The 25,228-nt window shown below is 36.0% G+C and overlaps 1 pseudogene; it reads left to right on the forward strand.

The window, feature by feature from the left end:
* The first annotated feature begins 1,826 nt into the window (after positions 1-1,826).
* LOC108451602 (cytochrome P450 81Q32-like) lies at positions 1,827-25,056 on the forward strand (annotated as a pseudogene).
* Positions 25,057-25,228: the final 172 nt, after the last annotated feature.

Below are 25,228 nucleotides of genomic sequence, written 5' to 3' on the forward strand. Positions count from 1 at the left end.
AGTACGATCAGCATGACTCGAACCCAGGCAGACTATCTATCTCAATTTTAAATTAAAAAGCAAATGCATTAATGAGTAATAACACTTTACCTAATTCAATACTTGTAAAACAAAACGCAAATCACGACCATTTGAGTTCTAACTAACCATTTAAATTCTAATTTAAAGCAAGGTATTTTCTTGAGAGTTGCATTTATAAATAGAATATAATTATAAATATATTTTTAAATAATTATAAATTACAATCAAATCAAAATAAAATATAAATTAGTAAAGAATCAAAATATAATCGGACAATATTCACACATGAAAAATTGTGCATACCAAAACTGAAGCAATATAACTAGATAATTATAAAGTTAGTGAGAGTAACAAAATTGAATGCCAACACAACCCACTAAACAATAATATTTAAGTACAAACATGAAGAAGCGCCAAATTAAAAAAAAATGGCATTCAAAATTGTATATTCTCGTCATTTTAACAATTGCATGTCATGTCTGTCGTGAAAAACCTAACAGAGAAAAAATATAAATCACAAATACTATTCAACTTATGGTACCAAAAAACTACTAGAAATTCACCAACATAATCAAATAGTAATAACAATAGCCTAGCCCCGACCACTAATAACAACATCCTAATCTGCTTATTTGAAAATGTAATATTTTTTTACAAGAGTTTTACTCATCATTTTAATTTTAAGTTTAAATTTGTATTAATTATTTTTATTTTATGTCCAACCATTTTAATTTATAAATATTAAATAAAAATTTTCCTCATGTTTTTATATTAATAGCCAAATGTAACATAGAAAATAAATTAATTAATTTAATGATTATATTTTATTTTAAATATAATCATAAAAGATAAAAATTAATTAAAATAAACAAATTAAAATTTGAATTATAAAATATTAAAATTTCGTACCAGCTAAAATTACATGTTGGTATACACCATTACAAGTTAGTATTGGTCGAAATGGATTGATATTGCTGAAAGACATAGAAATTTTAATCAAAATGGAACTTAACGTATTTAATACTAATTTAAAACTGAAGTGATACTCACGACTAATCAAATAGCGATTCATACATTTAATGTTTCTAAATACCTAACATTTTGGATACACGTAATCATGGTTTGGGTCACCCGTCAAGGTTCAAAAGTCCGCTCAAAAAGTAGAAAGGTTTGGATAAAAATATATGCTCAAAAAATAGAGTTTAACAAAAAAAATAAGGCTGATTTACAAAACGGGCTGGGCCTCAGGCAAACTTTTTTTGCTCAGGCCCGACCCGAATTTGACAGAAAACAATTATGTTGTTGTTTGGTGTTGTTTACTGCTATTATGTTGTTGCTTTGTTACTGTTACGTTATTGTTTATTTAAGTATAAAAGTATTTTTAATTTTAATGTATTTTCAATTTGTTGGGAAATATTTATTTTAATATTTTTAGCCTATTTAATGTATTATATTTTTTAAATTTATTTTCATATAAAAATCTAAAAAAATTTAATACGGGCAGGTCAGACTCGGATTAGGCTTTGACAAAATTTTAGACTCAGGTTTGGCCGGACTTAAAAAATGAACCTGATTTTTTGCACTAACCCGAGTCAAGCCAACCTATGATCAGCTCTAATTTCAAACCTGATTTTTGCACTAACCCAAGTCAACCCAACCTATGATCGGCTCTAATTTCAGACCATTACTTATCCCTTTACGTGTGAGAAAAATGTGCATTTTTACAATTTTGCATTAAATAAGAGAATTTTCCATTTTGCTAGGTCTTTATAAAAGGGTCCTTCAATCCTCAATTGATCATCTCAAAATCCCTTTCTTACATATCATGTTTAACATGGAATTTATTGAAATATATTTGCTTATATTTCTTCTTTTAATATTTGTTATCACCAAGCTCTTGAATCGAACAAGATGTAAACACATGAATCTCCCACCAAGTCCACCAACTCTTCCAATTCTAGGCCATCTCCATCTCCTCAAGGAACCCTTCAACCGGTCCCTCTTTGCCCTCTCGCAAAAACACGGCCCAATCTTTTCCCTCAGGCTCGGTTCACGCCTTGCGATTGTCGTATCATCCCCGTCGGTTGTCGAGGAATGCTTAACCAAAAACGACGTAGTTTTCGCCAACCGTCCTTACTTTTAGGTTGGCAAGTACATCGGCTACGACTACACCACCCTCGGCTTGTCCCCTTACGGCGACCATTGGCGAAACCTTAGACGAATATGCAAGCTCGAAATCTTCTCCGCCAATCTTTTGAACTCATCTTCGAGCATTCGACGAGACGAAATCAAGAACTTGTTGCGGAAACTGTATTATTCTTCGAGTGACGATAACTTTGTCAAGGTAGAGTTGAAACCATTGTTGTCAAAACTAGCGTTTAATATAACAATGAGGATGATTGCAGGCAAGCAACATAAACCGGAAGCAGTAAAGCTTCATGGTCTCTTACAAGAGCTTTTGAAGCTGGGGATCTCACCAAATGTAGGAGATTTCTTTCCATTTTTACAGTGGGCTGATTTCTTTGGATACATGAAGAAAGTGGTGAAATTAACGAGAGAAATCGATGGATTATTGCAAGGTTTGGTCGATGAGCATCGAAGGAGCAAAGATGGTTTCGAGAAGGAGGATACGATGATTAGCCATTTGCTTCATTTACAAGAATCGGAAGCTCAGTATTATACTGATGAAATCATCAAAGGGATTGTCCAGGTTATATATGAAGTCATTTCAAAATCATATATTTAAAAAAAATTAGAATTAAAAATATGTTTAGGCCTAGGGGTGTAAATTTGACATTGGTACTCACAGGCTACTCGAATTCAACTCGAAAAAAATTCAAACTCAACTCGATAATTATCAAGCCGAGCCTAAGCTATCGACCAAGTCGAATTTGAGCTTAGCAATACTTAACTTGAATAGCTTGCAAACCTTATTGAGCATTTCATATTTTTTATATTATTAATGTAACGCCCCAAATTTTGAGAATTCTATGAATGTTGGCATAGGTTTAATTATGTTAGTGGGCCTCTAGAAGGCCCAAGCTTAAGATAGAACCCGACAATTTTAGTTAATTTTGGGGGCAAGCTAAAATTAGAATTGTTATGTAACAGTAGATTTAAATGTATAAATAATCGATTCAAAAGAAGAAGTATTCCAACATGACATTCGATTTAAACATATAAAAAATATATTCATAAAAAGCAATATTCCAACAATTAAGACAAAATAGCTATCATTTGACTTGGTTAACCATTTTTTTTCCGTTTTCACAAGAACTGTAATGCCCCAATTTTCGGGAATTCTGTGAATGTTGGCATAGGTTTAATTATGTTAGTGGGCCTCTAGAAGGCCCAAGCTTAAGATAGAACTCGGCAATTTTAGTTAATTTTTTTGTTCCAAAAGAAAAAGGGGGTGAAATTATGAAATAGAAACTATGTGAAAATGTTTGAAAATGCTATGGCTAAATTGAAGTGGCCAAATAAATAGGAGTGCAAAATAAGAGGATTTGCATGACAAACCTCCCATTTTACATGAAGTGGCCAGCCATCATGTTGTTGTAGACAATATGAGCACTTGATATCCATAATTTATGGTACAAATTGATACAAATTGATAATGGGTTAGGTAAATGTTCCATGATAATGGATTAGGTAAATATTCCATGATAATGGGTTAGGTAAATGTTCCATGATAATGGTTTAGGTAAATGTTCCATGATGGGAATTTCATGTCTTTTGTATTAAAGAATTAAATGGATGAAATATAAAATTTTATTAAAAGAAAAGGGGTGAAAAGAACAAAGTTTTGTCCATCCTTGTTCATCATAGCCGAAAGTTAGAGAAGAGAAAGGAGAGGAGAAAGCTCTTGAATGTTCGGTCACTTGGGAAGAAAATTGAAGGTAAGTTCATGGTAGTTTGCTTCTATCTTGATGTTCATGAGTTCTTCTTGATTCTACCTTAACTCTTGAAGCATATTTTGGTTTTTAGTTGTGTTGTGAGCATTTAGTCATGAATTAAAATGAAGGAAATGGTTGTTGTTTCATGTTCTTTTGATGAAAAATGGAAGATAGGTGAAGTTGAGCCAAACAAATGAGCATGCATGTGCCTTAGATGCTAAGGGGAAAAAAACCGGCTAACATGTTGTGCTTTAAAATGATGAAATGGAGATTATACTTAAGTAAAATCATAGATATGTGATGATTGATTGGTGATATACATGTTTAAATAACAAGCATGCAAGTTAGGTGTGAAAGAGTGATTTGGTAATAAATCTGCTTGGGACAGTAGCAGTAATGTGACTTTGGAAAATCACCATAAATTTTGGGAGATGAGTTAGAAGCTGCATAAATTATGTAATTAAATCTTAATGAGTCTAGTTTCAAATGGAATAAACGAGAACATATTTTGAATTCTGTACAATGAGAAATTTGATTCGTAATGAAGGGTGGTCAGATTAGTCAAACAGTGAAACATGGGAAACTTTAAGAAAAATCCGGTATTGATTGGCCATACCAAAAATTCTGAAACTTTTATGGATAGAAGATATATGAGTCTATTTTCAGGGAAAATTAACGGCACTTGATTTGGAGTTTCGTAGCTCCAGTTATAAATAATTTAGTAACTGTTGCTCAGGAAGACAGCTTGCAGTGAAATTATGATTATGTGGTAAACATCGACAAAAATTTGTTCATGAGTTGCTGATTGATTTCTTATAAGCTTACTCTAACTGTAGGTGTGGTTGGCCAAATATTGTAAGGGGTTAATACGTAATTCGTGTAACGCCCCAATTTTCGGGAATTCTGTGAATGTTGGCATAGGTTTAATTATGTTAGTGGGCCTCTAGAAAGCCCAAACTTAAGATAGAACCCGACAATTTTAGTTAATTTTTGTTCCATAAGAAAAAGTGGGTGAAATTATGAAATAGGACCTATGTGAAAATGTTTGAAAATGCTATAGGCTAAATTGAAGTGGCCAAATAAATAGGAGTGCAAAATAGGAGGATTTGCATGACAAACCTCCAATTTTACATGAAGTGGCCAGCCATCATGTTGTTGTAGACAAAATGTACACTTGATATCCATAATTTATGGTACAAATTGATACAAATTGATAATAGGTTAGGTAAATGTTCCATAATAATGGGTTAGGTAAATGTTTCATGATAATAGGTTAGGTAAATGTTCCATGATAATGGGTTAGGTAAATGTTCCATGATAATGGGTTAGGTAAATGTTTCATGATAAGAATATCGTGTCTTTTGTATTAAAGAATTAAATGGATGAAATATGAAGTTTTATTAAAAGAAAAAGGGGTGAAAAGAACAAAGTTTTGTCCATCTTTGTTCATCATAGCTGAAAATTAGAGAAGAGAAAGGAGAGGAGAAAGCTCTTGAGTATTCGGTCATTAGGAGGAGAAAAATTGAAGGTAAGTTCTTGGTACCTTGCTTCTATTTTAAGGTTCATGAGTTCTTCTTGATTCTACCTTAACTCTTGAAGTATATTTTGATTTTTAGTTGTGTTGTGAGCATTTAGTCATGAATTAAAATGAAGGAAATAGTTGTTGTTTCATGTTCTTTTGATGAAAAATGGAAGACAATGAAGTTGAGCCAAACAAATAAGCATGCATGTGCCTTAGATGTTAAAGGAAAAATCAGCTAACATGTTGTGCTTTAAAATGATGAAATGGAGATTATACTTAAGTAAAATCATAGATATGTGATGATTGATTGGTGATATACATGTTTAAATAACAAGCATGCAAGTTAGGTGTGAAAGAGTGATTTGGTAATAAATCTGCTTAGGACAGCAGCAGTAACGTGACTTTGGAAAATCACCATAAATTGTAGAAGATGAGTTAGAAGCTGCATAAATTATGTAATTAAAGCTTATTGAGTCTAGTTTCTAATGAAATAAACAAGAACATATTTTGAATTCTGTACAATGAGAAATTTGATTCGTAATGAAGGGTGGTCAGATTAGTCAAACAGTGAAACATGGGAAACTTTGAGAAAAATCTGGTATTGATTGGATAAATCAAAAATTCTGAAAATTTTATGGATAGAAGATATATGAGTCTATTTTCAGGAAAATTAACGGCACTTGATTTGGAGTTTCGTAGCTCCAGTTATAAATAATTTAGTGACTGTTGCTCAGGAAGACAGCTTGCAGTGAAATTATGATTATGTGGTAAACATTGACAAAAATTTGTTAATGAGTTGCTTATTGATTTCTTATAAGTTTACTATGATCTGTAGGTGTGGTTGGCCGAATATTTTAAGGGGTTAATCGTAGTTTGTATTTAAATAGTTAGATTAACGTGTTAGTAATCCAATTGTAGGCGGTTCGTGTGTGGATCTCGTCGAATATATCGTCATAAAATGTGTGTAATCGACACCCTCTCATAGACTAGATTGGCAAAAGCGAAAAGCGAAATGCCGAAAAGTCGGTATTTTGGGAATTTCTGATGTGCGAATGCTCGTAAGATAGTTGGGTTTGTATATTTGGTAATCTAAAGTAATAAAGCTGCGACACGCGATTTAGTACATTTTGATAATTTGGGCTTAATGGGCCAAAGATCGGGTTCATGGGCCAATGGGCCCAATTCGAAAAGTATCTTGTGATAAGTGTTCGATAGTACGTAAATAGTTAGGATATGCATGAAAACGCTAAAAGTAGCTAAATTACTATAATACCCTATGTATGGAAAATTCTTTATATACCCCTAGGTGAAAATTACCGTTATACCCCTAGGGTTAATTTTGACCGAAAAGCATGACGATCGATTACGTATGATGTATGCCATGATTATATATCATTGCATGGGGACATGGGTTATATTAAGAAGGAAGCGTTCTGGTGGCTATGCCACAAATATCTAATCTGGTGGCTCTGCCACAAATATCTGATCTGGTGGCTCTGCCACAAATATCTGATTTGGTAGCTCTGCCACATATATACGTTCGGTGGCTCGCCACGATTATCTCATATCTGATGACTCTGTCACATTATACATTACAGCGCACCATGCTGCAAATTACGTGGTGTGTAGTGGTTGGGTGGGTCGAGTTGTCTCCCCACACAGTGTAAGGTTGGTACGGGGGTGTTATGGATGAATCTGGGTTGGGTTTCTGCATAAACATGTAAAATCTGCCACATATACTTATTTTAACTGTTGAAATTTGATAGCTTTAGGGTGCGTTTTCAAAAACAACAGTTGATTTCAAAATAACACGACAACAAGCAAAGCTTCCGCAATGAAAGTATTTTCCAAAATTAATCACTTTTCCTAAAATGACTTAATCAAATCGGTTTCCTAGAAATATCCATGACGTTAAAGTGTGGCAATGGCGGTATGCATGTCTAGGATTGGATCGGAAGGAGCTTGGTACTTAGCGATCCGATGGACTCACCACCTCTTTTCCGGTTTCCTACCGGTGCACGACTTCCTTTCACTTTAACCCTTAATGAATTAATCTTTTGAACATCAAGTACGATTTTCTGGACTTAGAATGGAAAATTTTTTTTTTACGTTTTGATGTGGCACGCCGGATTCGGCCATAACTTCTGGGCCGGGTTTGGGGTGCTAAATTTAGTGGTATCAGAGCTTAGGTTGCAACAACACGGCTGTGGAATGGGTTTACAAAAAACAAAGATTTTCGAAAGCGAAAATTTTATAAAGAATGCGAAAAACTCGATTTCCAAAATTTAGATCTTAAGAAGGTGGCATTCCGAATCTCCGGCTCAAGCCTGTAAGTATTACTCTGAACTCTTCTGAATATTTTTCTGAATTATCTGTCTGTACAGAAACCCTACTAGGATACTCTAGATAGGATGATTCTGAAACCATAGGAAAATCTCATAAGAGATTGAAATTGTAGCTAGACTTCGATTCTGCGAAAACAAACTCTGAACTACTGTCTGATTCATAAAACATCTATAATAAACACTGGAATATTAATTGATGCATAAAAATTCATAATCAAGATAATACGATATGAGTACAAGAGGCCGTGGACGGAGCTGAGGAAGTGCTCGAGCGAGATCTTCGTCTTCGAGACATATGCCATCGGTGGATGCACCGGTACCACCGGCAACAGAGGTAGAGTCTCATGACCGCTGTACCGAGGATGATGCCCTGTCACAGGCACTGTTTCGTGTTCTGGAAAGGGTTGCCGGAGCAAGTTCGGGCAACAAAATTCAGGGATCTATTTCTGAATGACTTCGGGACTAACGGAACGGAGATCTTTAAGGGTGTGTCTGGTATAGCCTCGAATGTGGTGGAATATTGGTTGGAGGCCACAGAACGGATTATGGACGACTTGGACTGCTCTGAGGAGATTGTGAGTGGGGTATCTATACTAAGTCCCTTGGGTCACTCGGTTAGGGCAGACAAACTGTATAGGAATGTACCCTTAGAAACTCAAGGCAATGTTTTTCCTGAAGATCTGATGGAGTTACCGTTCGGAGAGTTTGACCTCATTCTGGGAATGGATTGGCTTGTTAAGCATAAGGCGACTCTGGATTGTGCTTCTAAACGAATGGTGTTAAGAACTACAAAGGATGAGGAGGTTATGGTGATAGGTGAGAGAAGGGATTATTTGTCCAATGTGGTGTCGGCATTAAGAGCCGAAAAGTGGATTCGAAAAGGTTGTGAGGCCTAATTGGTATTTGTAAGTCAGTCGGAAGAGGAGGGACTGATAGTGGATAAGGTTAGGACCGAAAAGGAGTTCCAAGATGTTTTTCCGGAGGAGCTTCCAGGATTGCCTCCGAATCGAGAAGTTGAGTTTGGAATAGACTTGTTGCCTGGAATGGCGCCTGTGTCCATCGCACCGTATAGGATGGCACCGAAGGAGTTAGTGGAGTTAAAGGCTCAAATTTAAGAGTTGTTGGACAGGGACTTCATTAGGCCAAGCGTGTCTCCATGGGGAGCACCGGTGCTATTCGTGAAAAAGAAGGATGGTACGATGCGGATGTGCATTGATTATCACCAGTTGAACAAACTGACGATTAAGAATAAGTATCCACTGCTAAGGATTGACGATATATTCGACCAGCTTAGAGGAGCTTCTGTATTTTCCAAGATCGACCTTCGATCTGGATATCATCAGTTAAGGGTCAAGGAGGCAGATATCCAAAAGACGACATTCAGGACTCGGTATGGTCATTACGAGTTTCTGGTTATGCCATTTGGACTAACGAACGCTCCTGCAGCGTTTATGGATCTGATGAATCATGTATTCCAATCATTTTTAGATCAATTCGTAGTCGTCTTTATTGATGATATCCTGGTATATTCTGAAACTAAAACAAAACATGATGAGCATCTCCGTATAGTGCTTTGTAAGTATTAAGGAGAAGGAACTCTTTGTGAAGTTCAAGAAGTGTGAATTTTGGTTGAGGAGGTAACTTTCTTAGGACATGTGGTCTCTGCTGAGGGATTAAAGTGGACCCTCGGAAAATTGAAGCGATTTTGGAATGGAAGCCGCCTAGGTCGAGGTCGAAATACGGAGTTTCCTAGGGTGGCGGGATACTCTGAAGGTTTGTAGAAGGTTTTTTCGTGATGGCAGCACCTTTGACAAAACTCATAAGGAAAGGAGTACCGTTTGTATGGACTAATAAGCGTGAAAGCTTTTGAGAAGTTGAAGAAAGTTACATTGAAGCACTGTGTTAATTCAAATGAGTCCAGGAATGATTTTCTTGTGTGCGATGGACGCATCACACGTGGGTTTGGGCTGCGTGTTAATGCAAGAGGGTAAGGTGGTTGCATATGCATCACGATAGCTTAAGCCTCATGAGGGAAACTATTTGACTCATGATTTAGAGTTGGCAGCAGTAATATTTGCACTTAAGATTTGGAGACATTACTTGTACAGAGAAAGGTGTATTATATACACTGACCATAAGAGTCTTAAGTATTTGTTGACTTAGAAGGAACTGAACCTTAGGCAAAGGAGATGGATTGAGTTGCTTAAGGATTATGGCTGTTCGATCGAGTATCACCCAAGCAAGGCTAATGTGGTAGCCGATGCTCTAAGTCGTAGAACAGATTCGATCCGAGAGCAATGTTTGCTCGTCTGAGTCTCAGATGATGATGGAAGCTTTGTTGGTGAGTTGCAAGTGAGGCCAACCTGGTGGATCAGATTAAGGAAAAACAGTTGAACGATGAGTCTTTTGGTCGCTCGCTTTCAACAAGTTAAGGAAGGGGAAACTTCTGAGTTTGGGAGCCAGAAGAGAGGATGCAACAACAATACCCTCATCTGCTTGGATTAGGTAAATTTCGAGGACGAAATTGCTTTAAGGAGGGTAGAGTTGTAACGCCCCAATTTTCGGGAATTCTGTGAATGTTGGCATAGGTTTAATTATGTTAGTGGGCCTCTAGAAAGCCCAAACTTAAGATAGAACCCGACAATTTTAGTTAATTTTGTTCCATAAGAAAAAGGGGTGAAATTATGAAATAGGACCTATGTGAAAATGTTTGAAAATGCTATAGGCTAAATTGAAGTGGCCAAATAAATAGGAGTGCAAAATAGGAGGATTTGCATGACAAACCTCCCATTTACATGAAGTGGCCAGCCATCATGTTGTTGTAGACAAAATGTACACTTGATATCCATAATTTATGGTACAAATTGATACAAATTGATAATAGGTTAGGTAAATGTTCCATGATAATGGGTTAGGTAAATGTTTCATGATAATAGGTTAGGTAAATGTTCCATGATAATGGGTTAGGTAAATGTTTCATGATAATGGGTTAGGTAAATGTTTCATGATAAGAATATCATGTCTTTTGTATTAAAGAATTAAATGGATGAAATATGAAGTTTTATTAAAAGAAAAAGGGGTGAAAAAACAAAGTTTTGTCCATCTTTGTTCATCATAGCTGAAAATTAGAGAAGAGAAAGGAGAGGAGAAAGCTCTTGAGTATTCGGTCATTAGGAGGAGAAAAATTGAAGGTAAGTTCTTGGTACCTTGCTTCTATTTTAAGGTTCATGCATTCTTCTTGATTCTACCTTAACTCTTGAAGTATATTTTGATTTTTAGTTGTGTTGTGAGCATTTAGTCATGAATTAAAATGAAGGAAATAGTTGTTGTTTCATGTTCTTTTGATGAAAAATGGAAGATAGGTGAAGTTGAGCCAAACAAATAAGCATGCATGTGCCTTAGATGTTAAAGGGAAAAATCAGCTAACATGTTGTGCTTTAAAATGATGAAATGGAGATTATACTTAAGTAAAATCATAGATATGTGATGATTGATTGGTGATATACATGTTTAAATAACAAGCATGCAAGTTAGGTGTGAAAGAGTGATTTGGTAATAAATCTGCTTGGGACAGCAGTCGTAACGTGAATTTGGAAAATGACCATAAATTGTAGAAGATGAGTTAGAAGCTGCATAAATTATGTAATTAAAGCTTATTGAGTCTAGTTTCTAATGAAATAAACAAGAACATATTTTGAATTCTGTACAATGAGAAATTTGATTCGTAATGAAGGGTGGTCAGATTAGTCAAACAGTGAAACATGGAAAACTTTGAGAAAAATCTGGTATTGATTGAATAAATCAAAAATTCTGAAAATTTTATGGATAGAAGATATATGAGTCTATTTTCAGGGAAAATTAACGGCACTTGATTTGGAGTTTCGTAGCTCCAGTTATAAATAATTTAGTGACTGTTGCTCAGGAAGACAGCTTGCAGTGAAATTATGATTATGTGGTAAACATTGACAAAAATTTGTTAATGAGTTGCTTATTGATTTCTTATAAGTTTACTATGATCTGTAGGTGTGGTTGGCCGAATATTTTAAGGGGTTAATACGTAGTTTGTATTTAAATAGTTAGATTAACGTGTTAGTAATCTAATTGTAGGCGGTTCGTGTGTGGATCTCGTCAGCATATCGTCGGAAATGTGTGTAATCGACACCCTCTCATAGACTAGATTGGCAAAAGCCGAAAAGCTGAAATGCCGAAAAGTCGGTATTTTGGGAATTTGCGAGTGTGCAAATGCTCGTAAGATAGTTGGGTTTGTATATTTGGTAATCTAAAGTAATAAACTGCAGTACACGCGATTTCATACATTTTGATAATTTGGGCTTAATGGGCCAAAGATCGGGTTCATGGGCCAACGGGCCCAATTCGAAAGTATCTTGTGTAAGTGTTCGATAGTACGTAAATAGTTAGGATATGCATGAAAACGCTAAAAGTAGCTAAATTACTATAATACCCTATGTATGGAAAATTATTGTTATACCCTAGGTGTAAAATTACCGTTATACCCCTAGGTTAATTTTGACCGAAAAGCATGACGATCGATTCTATATGATGTATGCCATGATTATATATCATTGCATGGGGACATGGGTTATATTATGGAGGAAGCGTTCGGTGGCTATGCCACAAATATCGATCTGGTGGCTCGCCACAAATATCCGATCCGTAGCTCGCCACAAATATACGTTACGGTGGCTCGCCACGATTATCTCAGATCGATGACTCTGTCACATTTATGGCAGCCATGCTGCAAATTCCGTGGTGTGTAGCGGTTGGGTGGGTCGAGTTGTCTCCCCACACGAAGTAAGGTTGGTGAGGGTGTTATGGATGAATCTGGGTTGGGTTTCTGCATAAACATGTAAAATCTGTTTTGTTCTGTTATGGGCCTATGGGCTTTATTCTGAATTCTGTTCTAGGCTAAGGCCAACTTATTCTATTTCTGTGGTTTAAGCTGATATAGGCTATGGTTGGGTTAATTTACACAGAGTTTCCCCAAACTCACCCTTTTATTTTCATCCACGTAGGTAATCCCCAACCATAGTGGGCTTGGAGCTGTGATGGAATTCGGAGTGGCCACCTGTTCTGAAAGTTTGATTTTCTTCTAGTGAACTGGACATCCTTTTATTTACGTTTGAAGTTTTGGCTTTTAAATGTAATAAGGCCGCTTATTTATTTTGATGGTTTTTTATATGTATTACTAAGATAGGTAATACTTATTTTAACTGTTGAAATTGGATAGCTTTAGTAGCGCGTTTTCAAAAACAAAGCAGTTGATTTCAAAATAACACGACAACAAGCAAAGCTTCCGCAATGAAAGTATTTTCCAAAATTAATCACTTTTCCTAAAAATAACTTAATCAAATCGGATTCCTAGAAATATCCATGACGTTAAAGTGTGGCAATGGCGGTATGCATGTCTAGGATTGGATCCGAAGGGAGCTTGATACTTAAGCAGTCCGATGGACTCACCACCTCTTTTCCGGTTTCCTACCTGGTGCACAACTTCCTTTCACTTTAACCCTTAATGAATTAATCTTTTGAACATCAAGTATGATTTTCTGGACTTAGAATGGAAATTTTTTTTTTTTACGTTTTGATGTGGCATGCTGGATTCGGCCATAACTTCTGGGCCGGGTTTGGGGTGCTACATTTAGTGGTATCAGAGCCTAGGTTGCAACAACACGGCTGTGGAATGGGTTTACAAAAACAAATATTTTCGAAAGCAAAAATTTTATAAAGAATGCGAAAAACTCGATTTTCGAAATTTAGATCTTAAGAAGGTGGCATTCCGAATCTCCGGCTCAAGCCTGTAAGTATTATTCTGAACTCTTCTGAATATTTTTCTGAATTATCTGCCTGTACTGAAACCCTACTAGGATACTCTAGATAGGGTGATTCTGAAACCATAGGAAAATCTGATAAGAGATTGAAATTGTAGCTAAACTTGATTCTGCGAAAACAAACTCGAACTCTTTATCGATTCATAAAACATCTATAATAAACACCGGAATATTAATTGATGCATAAAATTCGTAATCAAGATAATACGATATGAGTACAAGAGGCCGTGGGCGGAGCCGAGGAAGTGCTTGAGCGAGATCTTCGTCTTGAGACATATGCCGTCGGTGGATGCACCGTACCACCGGCAATGAGGTAGAGTCTCATGATCGCTGTGTTGAGGATGATGCCACATCACGAGCAATTGCTTCGTGTTCGGAAAGGGTTACCGGAGCAAGTTCGAACAGCGAAATTGAGGATCTATTTCGAATGACTTGGGACTAACGAACGGAGATCTTTAAGGCGTGTCTGGTATAGCCTCGAATGTGGCGAATATTGGTTGGAGGCCACAGAACGGATTATGGACGACTTGGACTGCTCTGAGTAGATTGTGAGTGGGGTATCTATACTAAGTCCCTTGGGTCACTCGGTTAGGGTAGACAAACTGTATAGGAATGTACCCTTAGAAACTCAAGGCAATGTTTTTCTTGAAGATCTGATGGAGTTACCGTTCGGAGAGTTTGACCTCATTCTGGGAATGGATTGGCTTGTTAAGCATAAGGCGACTCTGGATTGTGCTTCTAAACGAATGGTGTTAAGAACTACAAAGGATGAGGAGGTTATGGTGATAGGTGAGAGAAGGGATTATTTGTCCAATGTGGTGTCGGCATTAAGAGCCAAAAAGTGGATTCGAAAAGGTTGTGAGGCCTAATTGGTATTTGTAAGTCAGTCGGAAGAGGATGGACTGACAGTGGATAAGGTTAGGACCGAAAAGGAGTTCCAAGATGTTTTTCCGGAGGAGCTTCCAGGATTGCCTCCGAATCGAGAAGTTGAGTTTGGAATAGACTCGTTGCCTGAAATGTCGCCTGTGACCATCGCACCGTATAGGATGGCACCGAAGGAGTTAGTGGAGTTAAAGGCTCAAATTCAAGAGTTGTTGGACAGGGACTTTATTAGGCCAAGCGTTTCTCCATAGGGAGCACCGGTGCTATTCGTGAAAAAGAAGGATGGTACGATGCGGATGTGCATTGATTATCGCCAGTTGAACAAACTGACGATTAAGAATAAGTATCCACTGCTAAGGATTGACGATATATTCGACCAGCTTAGAGGAGCTTCTGTATTTTCCAAGATCGACCTTCGATCTGGATATCATCAGTTAAGGGTCAAGGAGGCAGATATCCAAAAGACGACATTCGGGACTCGGTATGGTCATTACGAGTTTACGGTTATGCCATTTGGACTAACGAACACTCTGCGGCGTTTATGGATCGATGAATCATGTGTTCCAACCATTTTAGATCAATTCGTAGTCGTCTTTATTGACGATATCCGGTATATTCGAAACTAAAACAAAACATGATGAGCATCTCCGTATAGTCTTTGTAAGTATTAAGGAGAAGGAACTCTTTGTGAAGTTCACAAGTGTGAATTTCGGTTGAGGGAGGTAACTTTCTTAGGACATGTGGTCTCTGCTGAGGGGATTAAAGTGGACCCTCGGAAAATTGAAGCGATTTTGGAATGGAAGCAGCCTAGGTCAGTGTTAGAAATACGGAGTTTCCTAGGACTGGCAGGATACTACAGAAGGTTTGTAGAAGGTTTTTTCTGTGATGGCAGCACCTTTGACAAAACTCATAAGGAAAGGAGTACCGTTTGTATGGACTAATAAGCGTGAAAGCTTTTGAAAAGTTGAAGAAAGTTCGATTGAAGCACTTGTGTTAATTCAAATGAGTGCAGGAATGATTTTACTGTGTACAGTGACGCATCACACGTGGTTTTGGGCTGCGTGTTAATGCAAGAGGGTAAAGTGGTTGCATATGCATCACGATAGCTTAAGCCTCATGAGGGAAACTATTTGACTCATGATTTAGAGTTGGCGCGATAATATTTGCACTTAAGATTTGGAGACATTACTTGTACGAGAGAAAGGTGTATTATATACACCCCATAAGAGTCTTAAGTATTTGTTGACAACCTTAGGCAAAGGAGATGGATTGAGTTGCTTAAGGATTATGACTGTTCGATCGAGTATCACCCAAGCAAGGCTAATGTGGTAGCCGATGCTCTAAGTCGTAGAGTCAGATTCGATCCGAGAGCAATGTTTGCTCGTCTGAGTCGTATGATGATGGAAGTCTGTTGGTGAGTTGCAAGTGAGGCCAACTGGGTGGATCAAATTAAGGAAAAACAATTGAACGATGAGTCTTTGGTCGCTCGCTTTCAACAAGTTAAGGAAGGGGAAACTTCTGAGTTTGGGAGCCAGAAGAGAGGATGCAACAACAATACCCTCATCTGCTTGGATTAGGTAAATTTCGAGGACGAAATTGCTTTAAGGAGGGTAGAGTTGTAACGCCTCAATTTTCGGGAATTCTGTGAATGTTGGCATAGGTTTAATTATGTTAGTGGGCCTCTAGAAAGCCCAAACTTAAGATAGAACCCGACAATTTTAGTTAATTTTTGTTCCATAAGAAAAAGGGGGTGAAATTATGAAATAGGACCTATGTGAAAATGTTTGAAAATGCTATAGGCTAAATTGAAGTGGCCAAATAAATAGGAGTGCAAAATAGGAGGATTTGCATGACAAACCTCCCATTTTACATGAAGTGGCCAGCCATCATGTTGTTGTAGACAAAATGTACACTTGATATCCATAATTTATGGTACAAATTGATACAAATTGATAATAGGTTAGGTAAATGTTCCATGATAATGGGTTAGGTAAATGTTCCATGATAATGGGTTAGGTAAATGTTCCATGATAATGGGTTAGGTAAATGTTTCATGATAATGGGTTAGGTAAATATTTCATGATAAGAATATCATATCTTTTGTATTAAAGAATTAAATGGATGAAATATGAAGTTTTATTAAAAGAAAAAAGGGGTGAAAAGAACAAATTTTTGTCCATCTTTGTTCATCATAGCTGAAAATTAGAGAAGAGAAAGGAGAAGAGAAAGCTCTTGAGTATTCGGTCATTAGGAGGAGAAAAATTGAAGGTAAGTTCTTGGTACCTTGCTTCTATTTTAAGGTTCATGAGTTCTTCTTGATTCTACCTTAACTCTTGAAGTATATTTTGATTTTTAGTTGTGTTGTGAGCATTTAGTCATGAATTAAAATGAAGGAAATAGTTGTTGTTTCATGTTCTTTTGATGAAAAATGGAAGATAGGTGAAGTTGAGCCAAACAAATAAGCATGCATGTGCCTTAGATGTTAAAGGGAAAAATCAGCTAACATGTTGTGCTTTAAAATGATGAAATGGAGATTATACTTAAGTAAAATCATAGATATGTGATGATTGATTGGTGATATACATGTTTAAATAACAAGCATGCAAGTTAGGTGTGAAAGAGTGATTTGGTAATAAATCTGCTTGGGACAGCAGCAGTAACGTGACTTTGGAAAATCACCATAAATTGTAGAAGATGATTTAGAAGCTTCATAAATTATGTAATTAAAGCTTATTGAGTCTAGTTTCTAATGAAATAAACAAGAACATATTTTGAATTCTGTACAATGAGAAATTTGATTCGTAATGAAGGGTGGTCAGATTAGTCAAACAGTGAAACATGGGAAACTTTGAGAAAAATCTGGTGTTGATTGGATAAATCAAAAATTCTGAAAATTTTATGGATAGAAGATATATGAGTCTATTTTCAGGGAAAATTAACGGCACTTGATTTGGAGTTTCGTAGCTCCAGTTATAAATAATTTAGTGACTGTTGCTCAGGAAGACAGCTTGCAGTGAAATTATGATTATGTGGTAAACATTGACAAAAATTTGTTAATGAGTTGCTTATTGATTTCTTATAAGTTTACTATGATCTGTAGGTGTGGTTGGCGAATATTTTAAGGGGTTAATCGTAGTTTGTATTTAAATAGTTAGATTAACGTGTTAGTAATCCAATTGTAGGCGGTTCGTGTGTGGATCTCGTCGAGATATCGTCATAAGCAGTGTGTAATGACACCCTCTCATAGACTAGATTGGCAAAAGCGAAAAGCGAAATGCCGAAAAGTCGGTATTTTGGGAATTTTGATGTCTGAATGCTTGTAAGATAGTTGGGTTTGTATATTTGGTAATCTAAAGTAATAAACTGCAGTACACGCGATTTCGTACATTTTGATAATTTGGGTTTAATGGGCCAAAGATCGGGTTCATGGGCCAACGGGCCCAATTCGGAAAGTATGTGCGGTAAGTGTTCTGATAGTACGTAAATAGTTAGGATATGCATGAAAACGCTAAAAGTAGCTAAATTACTATAATACCCCTATGTATGGAAAATTACTGTTATACCCCTAGGTGTAAAATTACCGTTATACCCCTAGGGTTAATTTTGACTGAAAAGCATGACGATCTGATTCTGTATGATGTATGCCATGATTATATATCTATTGCATGGGGACATGGGTTATATTATGAAGGAAGCGTTCTGGTGGCTATGCCACAAATATCTAATCTGGTGGCTCTGTCACAAATATCTGATCTGGTGGCTCTGCCACAAATATCTGATTTGGTAGCTCTGCCACATATATCTGTTCTGGTGGCTCTGCCACGATTATCTGTATCTGATGACTCTGTCACATTATCTGTTCTGGCAGCCATGCTGCAAATTCTGTGGTGTGTAGTGGTTGGGTGGGTCGACTTGTCTCCCCACACAGTGTAAGGTTGGTACGGGGGTGTTATGGATGAATCTGGGTTGGGTTTCTGCATAAACATGTAAAATATGTTTTGTTCTATTATGGGCCTATGGGCTTTATTCTGAATTCTGTTCTGGGCTAAGGCCAACTTATTCTATTTCTGTGGTTTAAGCTGATATAGGCTATGGTTGGGTTAATTTACACACTGAGTTTCCCCAAACTCACCCTTTTATTTTCATCCACGTAGGTAATCCCCAACCATAGTGGGCTTGGAGTCGTGAGGGAATTGGAGTGGCCACATTCGAAAGTTTGATTTTCTTACGGTGAACTGGACATCCTTTTATTTACATTTGAAGTTTTGGGTTTTAAATGTAGTAAGGCCGCTTATTTATTTTTGATGGTTTTTTATATGTATTACTAAGATAGGTAATACTTATTTTAAGCTATTGAAATTGGATAGCTTTAGGCGCGTTTTCAAAAACAACAGTTGATTTCAAAATAACACGACAACAAGCAAAGCTTCGCAATGAAAGTATTTTCCAAAATTAATCACTTTTCCTAAAAATAACTTAATCAAATCGGTTTCCTAGAAATATCCATGACGTTAAAGTGTGGCAATGGCGGTATGCATGTCTAGGATTGGATCCGAAGGAGCTTGGTATAGCGATCAGATGGACTCACCACCTCTTTTCCGATTTCCTACCGGTGCACACTTCCTTTCATTTTAACCCTTAATGAATTAATCTTTTGAACATCAAGTACGATTTTCTGGACTTAGAATGGAAATTTTTTTTTTTACGTTTTGATGTGGCATGCCGGATCCGGCCATAACTTCTGGGCCGGGTTTGGGGTGCTACATTTAGTATTTGAATAGTTAGATTAATGTGTTAGTAATCCAATTGTAGGTAGTTCGTGTGTGGATCTCGTCAGCATATCGTCGCAAACAGGTGTGTAACTAACACCCTCTTTCTTAGTCTGGATAGGCAAAAGTCGAAAAGCTGAAATGCCGAAAACCGGTATTTTGTAGATTTGGGAGTGTGCGAATGCTCGTGAGGTAAATCGATTAATGTTTTTGGTAAGCTGCAAAATTTGGACCAAAGTGCATGATTTACGTGCCTCGATATTTTTGGGCTTAATGGGCCAAAATTGGAATGATGGGCCAAGCTGCCCAATTCGGTAAGAACCTCAAGACGTGATTCTGTTAGTACGTGAAAAGTAGGAATATGCATGAAAAACCCTAAAATAGATAAATTACTGAAATACCTTTAAAAGTAAAAATTTTACAGTTTGACCCCTAGTAGATAAATTACCGAAATACCCCTAGGGTTAAATTGACCTAAATGCATGTTTGACTGTTGTTATTTACTGCATGCCATATTGTTATTATCTGATGCATGGGATTGGGATATTGACGGAGGAATTACTGAAAGTGGCTTGTACACGTACTGGAGGCTTTGCCTCAATTTACTGTTAACTGAGCAACAAGGTTGCAACTGTGGAGTGTTGGGCTGGGTGGGTTGAGTTATTCCCCACATGGAATGTAGGGCTGGTACGGGTGGAGTGTAGTGGTTGGTGGGTTGACTAGTCTCCCCAAATGGGCTTGCATATGTTATTGATGTTGCATGTATTTTGAAATGGGCCTATGGGCCATACTGTTATCTGAATAAGGAGCTAAGGCCCAGTTTATTGTAATATGAAAATGGCTCGGTCCAAGACCATTTATTACTGAATGGGCTTAGGCCCAATAGGCTTGAGTGACTTAGGCTTTGAATGGGTTTTCCTTACACATTGAGTTTCCCAAAACTCACCCTTTTTATTTTCATCTACGCAGGTAATCCCCAACCATAGTGGGCTTGGAGCTGTGAGGGAATTCGGAGTGGCCACCCATTCTGAAAGTTTGGTTTTCTTATGCTGAACTGGACATCCTATTATTTACGTTGGGGTTTGGGTTTTTAAATGTAATAAGGCCGCTTAATTATTTTTGATGGTTTTAATATGTATTACTAAGATAGGTATTACTTATTTTAACTGTTGAAATTAGATAGCTTTAGGGCGCGTTTTCAAAAAAAAACAATTGATTTCAAAATAACACGACAACAAGCAAAGCTTCCGCAATGAAAGTATTTTCCAAAATTAATCACTTTTCCTAAAAATGACTTAATCAAATAGGTTTCCTGGAAATATACATGACGTTAAGGTGTGGCAATGGTGGTGTGCATGTTTAGGATTAGATCTGAAGGGAGCTTGGTACTTAAGTAGTCTGATAGACTCACCTCCTCTTTTCCGGTTTCCTACCTGGTACACAGCTTCCATTCACTTTAATCTATAATGAAATTATCTTTTAAAACACTAAGTAGGTTTTTCTGGATCAACAATATAAAATGTTTTAAACGCTTCGATGTGGCATGTCGGATCCAGCCATAACATCTGGGCCGGGTTTAGGGTGTTACAATTAAATAACGTTACTGCTTTTAATATATATTATTAACCTTAAGCTTAATCATTGAAAACAAGCTCGAGTTGGAGCTTGAGTACAAAAATTAGTAAATGAGCTTAATTGAGCTTGAGCTCGAGTACAAAAATTAGTAAGTGAGCTTAATTGAGCTTGAACTCAAGTAGCTCGAGCCAAACTCGAGATTAAAAATAGATGTTCAATCGAGCTTGACAATATTCAGGCTTGACTTTGTTTGATTACACCCCTAATAGGCCCAAACATAATTTAGTTACTTATAAATATAAACCGGCTAAGAGAAAATTTCAAACTCATATATGAGTTCGATCAAAGTTGGATAATTATATTTAGTGTTGAACTTGATGTCATATATGAGTTCAGTCTAACCAGGCCCAAGAATATCTCTAGTCATCAAACAACTTATGTTAAGAAGAGTTTAGCCATTAAGTGTTGGATGAAGTGGTAAGACACATTGCATTCTTAAGGAAGGAACATTGGTTCAAACCTTGGAGATGATATTATTGCGAGGGGCAGCTATGAACCCCGAACATAAATCATAAAATAGATATAAAAAAAAAGTTAAGGAATTCAAACTGTGTTAAGATGATCCATGCAAAGTTACCATTAGATTAGAAATTAGGGTTTCCTGAAATAGTTAATTTCCTTCTAAAGTTTAACTTGCTGAGTTTTACTGTCTCACTTAACCAAACTCTATTAATGATTTTCTATTTTTTTTAATAATTATCATGCAGGATATGTTACTTAGAGGAACCAACATCGTAGTTATAACATTAGAATGGTCCATGTCTCATTTACTTAACAATTTAAACACATTGCAAAAGAGTAAATCCGAACTAGATTTCCACATCGGTCACGGTAGATTGCTAGACGAAACCAATCTCCCGAGACTATGTTATCTATGTCGTAACCATTTTTTTGAAAAAAAGGGAAATGACTTAGATTTTTAAAATGAAAACAAAAAACGGGAGTCGCCACCAATCCTTTTTGACGAGGTGTGATCGGGTCACCTCGTAAAAGTGGTTGTTTTTAATAAATAGTTTGATTTATTTAAACAACAATTTTGGTCTACGCAAATCAAGAAAACAGGTTCAGGAGTCGATTACGCACGAGGAAGGATTAGCACCCTCGATACGCCCCAAATTGGTACCTAGTTGATTAATTAGTGTCTTAGTGTCGAAGATTGAAAACTTGGAAGACTTTTGAAATACGATCCCTCTTTGTAAAGAAAATGCTTAAATATTAAAGACCTTCTCGTCTCAAAATATGAAATGTCACATCCAGTGAGTTAGGACACAACATCTTGAATTTTTGAGAGCGAGCTTGCCTTTTATAAAATCTGTGTATTTTATTAAAAGGGTATTCGATTATTTAGAGTAAACGAGAGAAATCGAAACCCAGTAAGTTAGGGCACGTTTTCTCAAATTCTCAAACATCGAATATTGCCTTTATTTCAAAACAAATTCTTATTTCGAGATGACAAAATGTCATACCCGGTAAGTTAGCGCACAACACTTCGCATCTTCGAGACTAAGCATTTTTCAAAACTCGTATAGTGATTTAAAAAGAATATATTCTGTTATTTAGGTTAAATGAGAAAAGTCGAAACCCAGTAAGTTAGGGTACGATTATCTCGAATTACCTAATACGAGATATTACTTTTATAAAAGAATCATTTTTAACATATTAAGTAAAAACGTGATTTATAGTAAAATATAAAGCAAATTAGGGTATTAATATGTATAATAACATAATGATTGGTGTGATAGTGTCAAAAAAACAATAACATGAGCAGTTATAAGTGATGAATAAATAGAAATGTTAGTAATATATAAATATAAACAAATGCACGAGGAAAATAAAACGATTGAATACATGAGTAAATAAATGAAAATGAATAAAAACATGGCAAAATAAAAATAGCGATGATAACGTGAGCGATAATAATAGCGATAACATAAATAATAATAATATAAAACAATGCGTAGATATATACATAGATGCATTGAGATATATACGTAATAATAGAAATAAAATATATACGTAGTATTAAAAAAGAAAATATACATAATATACATATATATATATGTATATATAAAATATATATGAGATATTAAAATGTATATACATGGTAAAACATAATATGATATTTACAATATATAAAACTATAATAAAATGAAATACACGATATAATATTAAATTACATGGGCATAATATGAAGTATAATATATAAATATATATTAAAAGTATGTATATATGACACAAATGTATTAACAAAACAATAATATCAAAACTAATAATAACAATAATATATAAATGTATAATAATAAAATAATATATATTAAAGATATATAATAAAACATATATTAATATTAATAATAAACATAGAGGTAAAAATAGATATAACAAAATGTATATAATAGAGTATTTAAATATGTATACATAAAACATATATTAGGAACAACAATAGTAATATATATAAAACAACTATAAGAATATATATAAAATATATATATGTAGTATTAATTAAAAATGTTTAAATAATAATAAAATATGTTAAAAATAATAATACAAGAATAGTAAAATAGAATAATGAATAATATTAAAATAATAAAGAGTAAAAATAATATAGAAACCGTATTAAATCTGAGAAAGGGACTAAATTTAAAACAAATATTAAGTTTTGGAGCCGATTTAAAAAGCTAATAAAGAGGAAAGGGACTGATTTGAACACGCGAGCAAACAGGAGGGCCTAAAGGAGTAAATATCTCGACCTCCTAAAACAGCATCGTTCGCATAGGTACTAAATTGAAAACGAAATAAATTATAGGGCCAGATTAAGATTAAGTAAAACATAATTGTGAAGTCATGAAAAAGCAGAGGGCCAAGAGTGCAAATAACCCCTCCGCCTCAAAAACACGCAGATCCCAGGGTACTACGGGTCGAGTCTCCAGGTCGGCGCCTAAACGGCGCCGTTTCAGCATTTTAAAATGGCCGGGCAAAATGGTGCGTTTTGCCGGCCTATATAAGCCATTTATTTTTTTTATTTTTTCATTTCTCTTCTCCCTCTTTCAAAAAAAACCCTCAAATCCTCTCCCCCTATCGGTCTTAGGCCTTCGTCTCCGGTCCCTAGGCCAATAGACGACCACCGCGCCCTCCGCCGTGCCGGCCACCGTGTAGATCGAAAAAAGGTAAAAAAATTTTATATTTTTTTATTTTTAAAGCATATATATATGTATATGTGGATAAAATAGGTTAAAAAAAAAAAAGAGAATGAAGATAAGGATGAGAATCACCTTCGGCTATTAGCTTTTTATTCTCTGTTTGGACTGTTTTATGCTTTTGATGTTGCTAGGGTTTGTGTTTTGCTTTGTATTTTTTTTAAAATCTAATATTATTTCTCATTTCACAAAAGGCCGAAATGTTACAATGGTTTTTTGATTTGGCTTTATATAGCCATTACAAATCCTTTTTTATATTACATTGTCTTTTCTTTGCAGGAAAATGGGTGGTGGAGCAAAGGCCATTTGCGCTGTCGACGTGACTGGGGCAGTGGGAGTCAGAGGCGGTGAAGGCAAGTGGTTTACGGTTTCAGATTCTGAAACCCTAAACTTGGGGCTAGTTGGGTTTGGGCTTCTGTTTAAGGGTTAGTGGGTTTTGGGTAGGTTATTTGTTTTGGGTAGATTATTTGTTTTGGTCCCAAAATTGGGCTTGTACAATCTACAGAACATAATCTCAGAGACCTTCCGGTTGAACCCGGCAGTTCCACTTCTTGTTCCCCACGTCTCATCTGATCGTTGTAACTTATTAGGGTACAACATTCCCAAGGGTACAATGTTGCTAGTGAATGCATGGGCGATCCATAGGGACCCAAAGGTATGGGATGAGCAACATGTTTTAAGCCAGAAAGGTTCGACAACGGTCCGGCCGAGGGTTATAAGATGATGTCGTTCGGGTTAGGAAGAAGGGTTTGTCCCGGAATGGATTTAGGCCAACGTGTTGTGGGATTGGCTTTAGGGTCATTGATTCAATGCTTTTGAGTGGAAACGAGTAAGTTCAAAGAAAATTGATATGGCGGAAGGGAGAGGACTAAATTTACCAAAAGCTAAGCCTTTAGAGGCCTTTTGCAAAGCTCGCAACACTGCAAAGGAGCTACTTTCATGAATAGTTATGGTATTCGTTTTATGTCAGTCATTTGTTTTATGTCAGTCATCTTTTAGTTTTAGTCCCTCTACTATATTTAAAATTTGGATTTATTCCTTGTATTCTAATTTAGCATATAATGTCATTAAGTAGTAAAAATAAGGTTAAATTCTACTATATATTAGGCCCTATA

The sequence above is a fragment of the Gossypium arboreum genome, chromosome 10 (genome assembly GCF_025698485.1).
Source record: "Gossypium arboreum isolate Shixiya-1 chromosome 10, ASM2569848v2, whole genome shotgun sequence".
NCBI lineage: Eukaryota > Viridiplantae > Streptophyta > Magnoliopsida > Malvales > Malvaceae > Gossypium > Gossypium arboreum.